Source organism: Theropithecus gelada, chromosome 3 (genome assembly GCF_003255815.1).
Source record: "Theropithecus gelada isolate Dixy chromosome 3, Tgel_1.0, whole genome shotgun sequence".
Taxonomy (NCBI): Eukaryota; Metazoa; Chordata; class Mammalia; order Primates; family Cercopithecidae; genus Theropithecus; species Theropithecus gelada.
The window spans coordinates 153,421,884-153,430,269 of record NC_037670.1 but is presented as its reverse complement, the minus strand read 5'-3'; the positions used below and the strand labels follow the sequence as shown (position 1 = coordinate 153,430,269).

At 39.7% G+C, this 8,386-nt stretch overlaps 1 protein-coding gene across 3 annotated transcripts in view; it reads left to right on the top strand.

Annotated features, from left to right (window-relative positions):
* Nucleotides 1-8,386, top strand: part of TNPO3 (transportin 3) — a 101,428-nt gene that overhangs the window by 4,493 nt on the left and 88,549 nt on the right. The gene's annotated exons all lie outside the window — the stretch shown is intronic.

The following is an 8,386-nucleotide window of genomic DNA, read 5'->3' as shown; positions in this document are numbered from 1 at the left end:
TCAATATTTAATTTCAATTTTTAAATTTTTTTCTTTTTTTTTTTTTTTTTTTGAGACGGAGTCTTGCTCCATCGCCCAGGCTGGAGTGCAGTGGCCGGATCTCAGCTCACTCCAAGCTCCGCCTCCCGGGTTTACGCCCTTCTCCTGCCTCAGCCTCCTGAGTAGCTGGGACTACAGGCGCCCGCCACCACGCCTGGCTAGTTTTTTGTATTTTTTTTTTTTTTTAGTGGAGACGGGGTTTCACCGTGTTAGCCAGGATGGTCTCGATCTCCTGACCTCGTGATCCGCCCGTCTCGGCCTCCCAAAGAACTTTTTTCTTTTAATGCCGCATTACTGGCAGATTTCTCCCCCACCCCACCCTTTTTTTTTTTTTTTTTTTTCTTGAGACACTCACTGTCTCCCAGGCTGGAGTGCAGTGGCGTGATCTCAGCTCACTGCAAGCTCTGCCTCCCGGGTTCACGCCATTCTCTTGCCTCAGCCTCCTGAGTAGCTGGGACTGCAGGCACCCGCCACCACGCCTGGCTAATTTTTTGTATTTTTTAGTAGAGACAGGGTTTCACCATGTTAGCCAGGATGGTCTCAATCTCCTGACCTCGTGATCCACCCTCCTTGGCCTCCCAAAGTGCTGGGATTACAGGCGTGAGCCACCACGCTCGGCCCACCCCACCCTTTAAAAAAAAAAAAAGAAAGAAAAGAAAAGATGGGGTCTCGCTATATTGCCCAGGTTGGACCCAGACTCTTGGTCTCAGGCAATCCTGTCTCCTCAGCCTCCTGCGTAGCTGAAATTACAGGTGCACACCACCACACCCAGCTCCACTCTTTTGTTTTTTGTTCTGCCTGCGCATCTGCCTTCAGATGTACCTGTGCTTCCAATTCCCCAGTCTTCCTGGGTTTTGCAGCATGAGTAGTTTGTCCCTTGCTTTCCCCATTCTCATCTCATCCTCCCTCCCCACCCCCAAGGCAAATTTCAGCCTCCCCACCCCCAAGGCAAATTTCAGCCTTTTTGGATCTGCTAGGACAGTTAACACTGTCCTTCAGCTTTCCAGTTTCCACAGTTGTGTTGATATCTGTCATCTGTTTCCATTTTCTTTGTCTTTATGTGTTTTTGCCTTTTTAAAAAAAATTTTTACTCTGATGTTTAGTGGATTTTTGGAAGGACCTGAGAGCAAACAGCTGTGTTCAATCAGTTAGTTAAGTCATTTTAAACAGAAGTCCCTGCATTAGTTCTTGAATTTTATCAAAACCTCAGTACATTGACTGTCCCTTCCTTTTTCTTTATTAGGTCTTCCTGTCTTTATTTCTCTCCTTATCAAATGTGGATTCCAAGATCTATCTTTCTAGTTATTTTATAAATATACCATCACCTTTCCCCTCTAATTTGGTCAAACTTCAGCATGGTTGTATGCAGCTGCTTCTCCTCTTGTCAGATCTAGGTGCTTTGCATCTCTCAATCTTCTGAAATCTCTGGGACCTTAATCTTTTGGTTTATCCTATATCTTGTCTGCATCTTTAGACTCCTTTACTGAGTCTTTCCCATCAGCATCCAAATAGCTGAAATATTTCTCATAGTACACAAATATTTTGTGGTAGAGTGGATGCCGCCTTTGCCCAACTTTACTTTCTTCTCTGCTTTTACTCTTTCCCAACCCTGTCTTCAAATGCAGAAACTAACTCACCTTTTGAAAGCCCAAACTAAATTCTACTTTCTCCTTGAAGGCTTACCTGCTTCTCTTCAGCCAAAAGTGATTTCAGCCCCCATTGAATGCCTAGAGAACTTTATTTCATTGTGTTTGCCTTTTTATAAACCTTTGAAAATAAGTGTTTTGCCTCCCCTACTAGACTGGGATTCTTGTCACATTTGTTTATGTAGTCCAATACCCATAGTTGAAGAAATAAACCATGGTTATTAAGATAAACAATCAAGATGCTTCACACACAGGTTCTTAAAAATGTTGATTGTCACAGTGCATACATGCAGATAGTCAGTTGGATAACTCACATTTTTCTTTATCTGCGAGTTTTATTTTTGCTGTCACTCTTAACCGTATACATGGTTAAAAATAAACAATATTCAGCTCCTTTAATGCTCTTCAGTCTTTCCAGTCTTTTTTTTCTTTTTCTTTTTCTTTTTTTTTTTTTTTAAACCTTTATGAGATATGTATGTTGCCCTCATTTTATACTTGCAGATATTCAGGTGCAGAAAGGGAGAGGAACTTTTGGACTCAATAAGGCTCTCTTATTTTTTGAGACAGAGTCTCACTCTGTTGCCCAGGTGGGAGTGCAGTGGCACCACCTTGGCTCACTGCAACCTCCGCCTCCTGGGTTCAAGCAATTCTCTTGCCCCAGCCTCCCAAGTAGCTGGGACTACAGGCATGTGCCACTAGGCCCGGCTAATTTTTGTGTTTTTAGTAGAGATGGGGTTTCGCCATGTTGGCCAGGTTTGTCTCAAACCCTAGCCTTAAGTGATCTGGCTGCCTTGGCCTCCCAAAGTGCTGGGATTACAGGTGTGAGCCACTGCACCTGGCCTATTTATTTAGTTTTTTGAGACAGGGTCTCACTCTGTTGCCCAGGCTGTGGAGTGCAGGGGTGTGATTATTGCTCACTGCAGCCTTGCTTACCTGAGCCTGGTTCCCAGGCTGGTCTCGAACCCCTGGGCTCAAGCACTTCTCTCACCTCAGCCTCAGAAAGTGCTGGGATTACAGACATGAGCCACTGTGCCTGGCCAAGGCTCTCTTTAAGTGGTCACTGAGTGGCATTTGTAATCAAAAGTAATGTGTGTGGTGGTTTTTTCTTTCCAGAAAATTTTGTCTACTGAAACAAAAGCGCATTTTAACTGTAGTAATAAGTAAAGCATTTTAACATCCATTTGAAATTGGTAAGGCATAGAATTTGTGTAGTTAGCTAAAAAACTACTTTCAAGAATATGTATTTGTGAAACTGCTATCCTTATTCCTCCCCACCACCCCAACTAATTAATCTGAGAGTAATTTAGTATAGTTCTAATGACCTGGTGACAGTAGACTTGGTATAGAGGTATAATTTGAATAGGCTTTAGCCTGTGCTGTGAGTTAGCATCTTTTCTCTTTCTCTAATATTTGTATAAAACAGTCATTTTCTGAGTCTGTATTCATTGCTCTAAACTTTTTCCACCAAAATTCTTGGAGATGTACAGCCATGGTTATGTTTTATGTGATGGGTAAATATCACTGATAACTTCAAAGTGTTCTAAAAGACAGAGTATTTGGAGGCACATCTTAAAGGAATCTTAGTAGCCTGTCCTGTACATTTAGTAGTTTCATTTGTCCACCACTGGTAACCAAAATTAGTAGAAGTTGTAGAGAGCTATTGAAGGAAAGACCATCTCTTCATAGGGCCAATTACTTAAGCTATTCAGTTATAAGTTTGTAATTTAAGTTGTAAGTAGGAGATAACTTTTACAGAGACAATCTTTGGGTTAGATGTTACCTCAAAAGTGTTATAGTTCAGTCTGGAAACTGAAAAGGCATGCTTCAGCATGGGTATTTGCAGCTTTTTGATGAAAAGCATCAAAAGCATAAAGCAGATGAAGTAAACCATGCTTTGATAGACCAAGTTGGCATTGTCATGTTTGGTTTATCACATGTCCATAGGAATTTTCTTCTTAGATATGATATCAGAAATGTCATGGGTTGATATGGTTTGGCTATGTCCCCACCCACATCTCACCTTGAGCTGTAATAATACCCCCCCACTTGTGTCAGGGTGGGGCCAGATGGAAGTAATTGAATCATGATGGGGGGTTCCCCCATCTGTTCTTGTGGTAGTGAATAAGTCCCACAAGTTCTGATGGATTTATAAATGGGAGTTCCCCTCCACAAGCTCTCTCTTGCCTGCCGCCATGTAGGACATCGCTTTGCTCTTCGTTCCTCTTCCGCCATGAATGTGAGGCCTCCCCAGCCGTGTGAAACTGAGTCAGTTAAACCCCTTTCCTTTATAAATTACCTAGGCTTGGGTATGTATTTATTAGCAGCGTGAGAACCGATTAATACGTGGGTCGTGGAATGTCAGCTTGAAACTTCTTTCCTAGTACTTTTCCCTTTTGGAATTTATTGATTCTTTAGCCTAGTTATAGAACGTAGGGTTTTTGGCTTTTCTCTCGTCGTTACTGATTTATCTTGAAAGTTTAGGCATTTTTTTATGTGTGCTTATGCTCACACCTTCCAACATGGTTTTGAAAGGAAAGCCTTCTAGAAAGTAGATAATGTTCCTATACAACTTCAGTAGATGAGTTCAGTCTAGGAATACTCTATGCCTCGCACTGGTAGAAACTAGGAGTATGTAAATAATGAAAACCAAAGATCTTTCTCCCAGAGAGTTTACCAGTGTAGCTGTGTCATCCAGTGTAGCAGCCACCAGTCCAGTGTGAGTATTTAAACTTAAGTAAAAGTTAAAATCAGTTTCTTTTCTTTTTTTTTTTTGAGACAGAGTCTTGCTCTATTGCCCGGACTGGAGTGCAGTGGTGCGATCTTGGCTCACTACAACCTTCGCCTGCTGGGTTCAAGCAATTCTGCCTCAGGCTCCCAAGTAGCTGGGATTACAGGCGCATGCCACCATGCCCGGTTAATTTTTTGTACTGTTAGTAGAGATGGGGTTTCACTGTGTTGGCCAGGGTGGTCTCGATCTCCTAATCTCGTGATCCACCCACCTCAGCCTCCCAAAGTGCTGGGATTACAGGCATGAGCCACTGCACCCAGCCTAAAATCAGTTTCTTATTTGCACGTACCCAAATTCCAAGTGCCGTACAGTGCAAATATAGAACATTTCATGTCTTTGAAGTATTGGAGTCTATGTTTGTGATTTTGTGACAGTATTTCTGTTGCCATGGTAATCTGTTATGTGGTGGCATTTCTCCATATTTTGATTAGTTTCTCATCTTGTCAGGCCTTGGCCCAAAGTTGATTGTTTGATTTAGGATGTAAAATTATCAGTGTACTGCTGTATTTTCTAATTACAATAGTTTTTCCAGCTTTTCAGATATTTCTTCAGCATTCTTTTATAGTGATTGCACTGATGTTTATAGAGGAAATGGAAAGTAGGTTTTATAGATTTTTTTTTTTGTGGTAAAACATTCAAAACATAAATTTACCATTTTAACTTTTTTTTTTTTTTTTTTTTTTTTTGAGACAGGGTCTCGTTCTGTTGCCCCGGCTGGAGTGCAGTGGTGTGATCATAGCTCACTACAGCCTTAAACTCCCAGGCTCAAGCTATCATGCCACCTCAGCCTCCCACGTAGCTGGGATTACAGGCATAAGCTACCGTGCCCAGGCATTTTAACCATTTTTAAGTGTGCAGTTCAGTGGTATTACATACATTCACATTGTTGTGCAACCATCACCATCATCCATCTTCGAAACTTTTTCATCTTGTAAAACTAAATCTATGCCCACTAAACACAATAGGTGCCCATTTGCCCCTCCCCCTAGTCCCTGGCAACCACCATTCTATTTTCTGTCTCTATGAATGTGACTGTTCTTGGTACCTCATGTAAGTGGAATCATACAGTATGTAGCCTTTTTGTGATGGGCTATTCTCACTTAGCATAATATCTTCAGGGTTCATTTGTGTGCGTAGCACGTGTCAGAAGTTCCTTCCTTTTTAAGGCTGAATAATATTCCGTTGTATGTATATATGCCACATTTGGCTTATCCATTCATCCATCAATGGACACTTGCTTGCACCTTTGTGAATAATGCTACTATGAACATGGGTGTACACATACTTGTGGGAGTACCTGCTTTCAGTTCTTTTGAATATACGGTATACCCAGAAGTGGAATTGCTGGATCATGTGGTAATTCTGTATTTATTTACTTACTTATTTGGGGAACTGTCATACTGTTTCCCAGATTTTTAAGCTCTGTTGAACTTAAAAACAAATTTATTTCATAGGAAGTTGAGATTACTCAGACTACCTGTCCTGTATTTCCCTCGCTTGTACCATGGTGCTGAAATATTATCAGAGAGTATTTTTCCAGCTGTGCAGGTGAAGCCTCTAAGATAAACCTTATTTCTCTTTATTGGAAGTTAACAGTATTGCTACAGGGGATAGTTTTGTAGTGTTTGGTATGTACATACTCTTAAAAGTACTAATTTAATTTTCCTCTTCTGGTAGAGTCTCCAAAATGAAATTAGAAAACAAGTATTTTTCCTTTTGTTGGGTTTTCTGTTGACAGAGTTTGCATAACGGTTTTTACTTATTTTTTTCTCAAGCCCACAGCACAATTCTTTTTTCTATTTTGTATTCATTGCTTCCTAGTTGTATTTTCTGTCTCAGTCATAGTGTAATGTTTTAACAGTTATCTTCAAAGCAAGAGAATATATTTGGAACTAGACATGAAAACATAGATTTTTGAGCAAGACTCCATCTCAAAAACAAAAAAATTTAAAAAGGCCAGGCGTGGTGGCTCATGCCTGTAATACCAGCACTTTGGGAGGCCAAGGCAGGCAGATCACTTGAGGTCAGGAGTTCAAGAAAATATACATGCTTTTATATAAATAAGCATTCAGAGATTTAAAAACCACTTTAATATATTATTACAATACTTTAAGTTAGACATCTTACATTTATATTAAGTTTGAAAAATTTGAGTCTTAAGCACTGTTAACATATGCTTTGTATGTACGATAGAATTCTCATCTGGTTTATATGAGTTATTATAAAACTGAACAGGTAGGCAGAAACAGAGACCAGTGTTGAAAGAAGATAAATTTTCTGTAGTTTGGCTTTCAGGAAGCCCTTGCATGGGCTAACCATTTGTTTCAAATGAAATGGTTTCAAGCTTGGCATTTTCTATTTTTAAAGCAAGACTGCCTAGTATAAATAAGGCCCACAGGGAAAAGATTATCGAGTAATGCTTGCCTTGGTCATTCCCAACTGAAGTTAGCTTTATGGATCTAAATTTATTTATCTTTTTCAGGGCCATTCTTGAGATTAATACCCACATTCATAGGTAATTGAGGATTATTATTTTGGGTAGGGATTCTTGTCATGAAAAAATTGGGGCAAGATATCTTATGTGTGACCAACAACTACATAGTTCAGCCAAAATTCCTTTGTCAAAGGTCATTATGATATAGGATCATTTGAAAGTGCTTGTCTCAGAACTTCTGGGATTTCGGGAGAATCTGGGAACACCACACTGTGCAGTGCTGTCATTGGCCTCATTGATTCCGTTCTTTTATTTTGATTAAATTTCAATTTATTTTAGAGATAGGGTTTCACTCTGTCACCCAGTCTGGAGTGCAGGGGCAGGATCACAGTTCACTGTAACTAGGGCTTCAGTGATCTTCCCACCTCAGTCCCCTACCCTCACCCCCAGAAGCTGGGCCCAAAGGTGCGCACCATCACATCCTGCTAATTTTTTTTTTTTTTTTCCTTTAAAGACTGGGTCTTGCTATGTTACCCAGGTTGGTGTAGAATTTCTGGTCTCAGGTGATTCTCCCAAAGTGCTTAGATGACAGGTGTGAGCCACTGCACCTGGCCCTTCCTTTTAAGTAACTGTTTTTAGCTACGAATATCTTTCCTCCTGAGGAAAATACTTTTTTTCCTTTTGATTATATATTTAGCTCTTATGGAGATGGCTGTGAAAATGTAAGCTGACTGAACTTACCTCTGTAAGGGTACTTTTTTGCTTCTAGAAAATGTGTTTATGTATACCCAAGTGTATTTTGTGAATCTGGGAGCTTGCTAGGGGATTTATGATTACTTTACTTTTACAACTTTTTTTTGGAGGATGGGAGTTGCTTTATCACTGCTTTGGTGAAGATATTAGTTAAGTTTGATTTCATCTTGGTTTCTGTGTTGCAGGCCATCTTGCAAAAGAAGTTATATTGAAAAATATTTTTAGATAGTGATGGTTATCTTATGTGCCCCTCAGTTTATTTTTTTCTTAATTGGTATCCTTTCAAACCAGTTTTCTTCCCACTGTCCGAGAAAATTATCAGGAAGTAATTTGTTGTAACAAATCTAGCAATTTATCTCGTTTTGTAAAATTCTCATAAAGGATTATGTAAAAGAACTTAAGGTAGTTGATGACTTAAAAAATTACTTTTTCTGTTTCAGGTAAATTAGACTTGTTCTTTCTTTACCTGTCTCATGAAAATGATTTTTTCTTGATTTGGGAAATTCTGACTTTTCTAGCGCTATACCACATGGTTGCAGGGCATATATCTAAAATATTGTTTTGTTTGACTGATTTATGGTTTTCTTTTTGAGTCCTTTTTACTCTGTGTTCTGATGTAGTCTTCCTTCCCAGAACTTTCCCCAATATACTATAAATCTTTGAAAATCTTCATTTAATAAATAGTATCGTTCACTCATTGAAATGCTTAAAAAATGCAGCAACCTG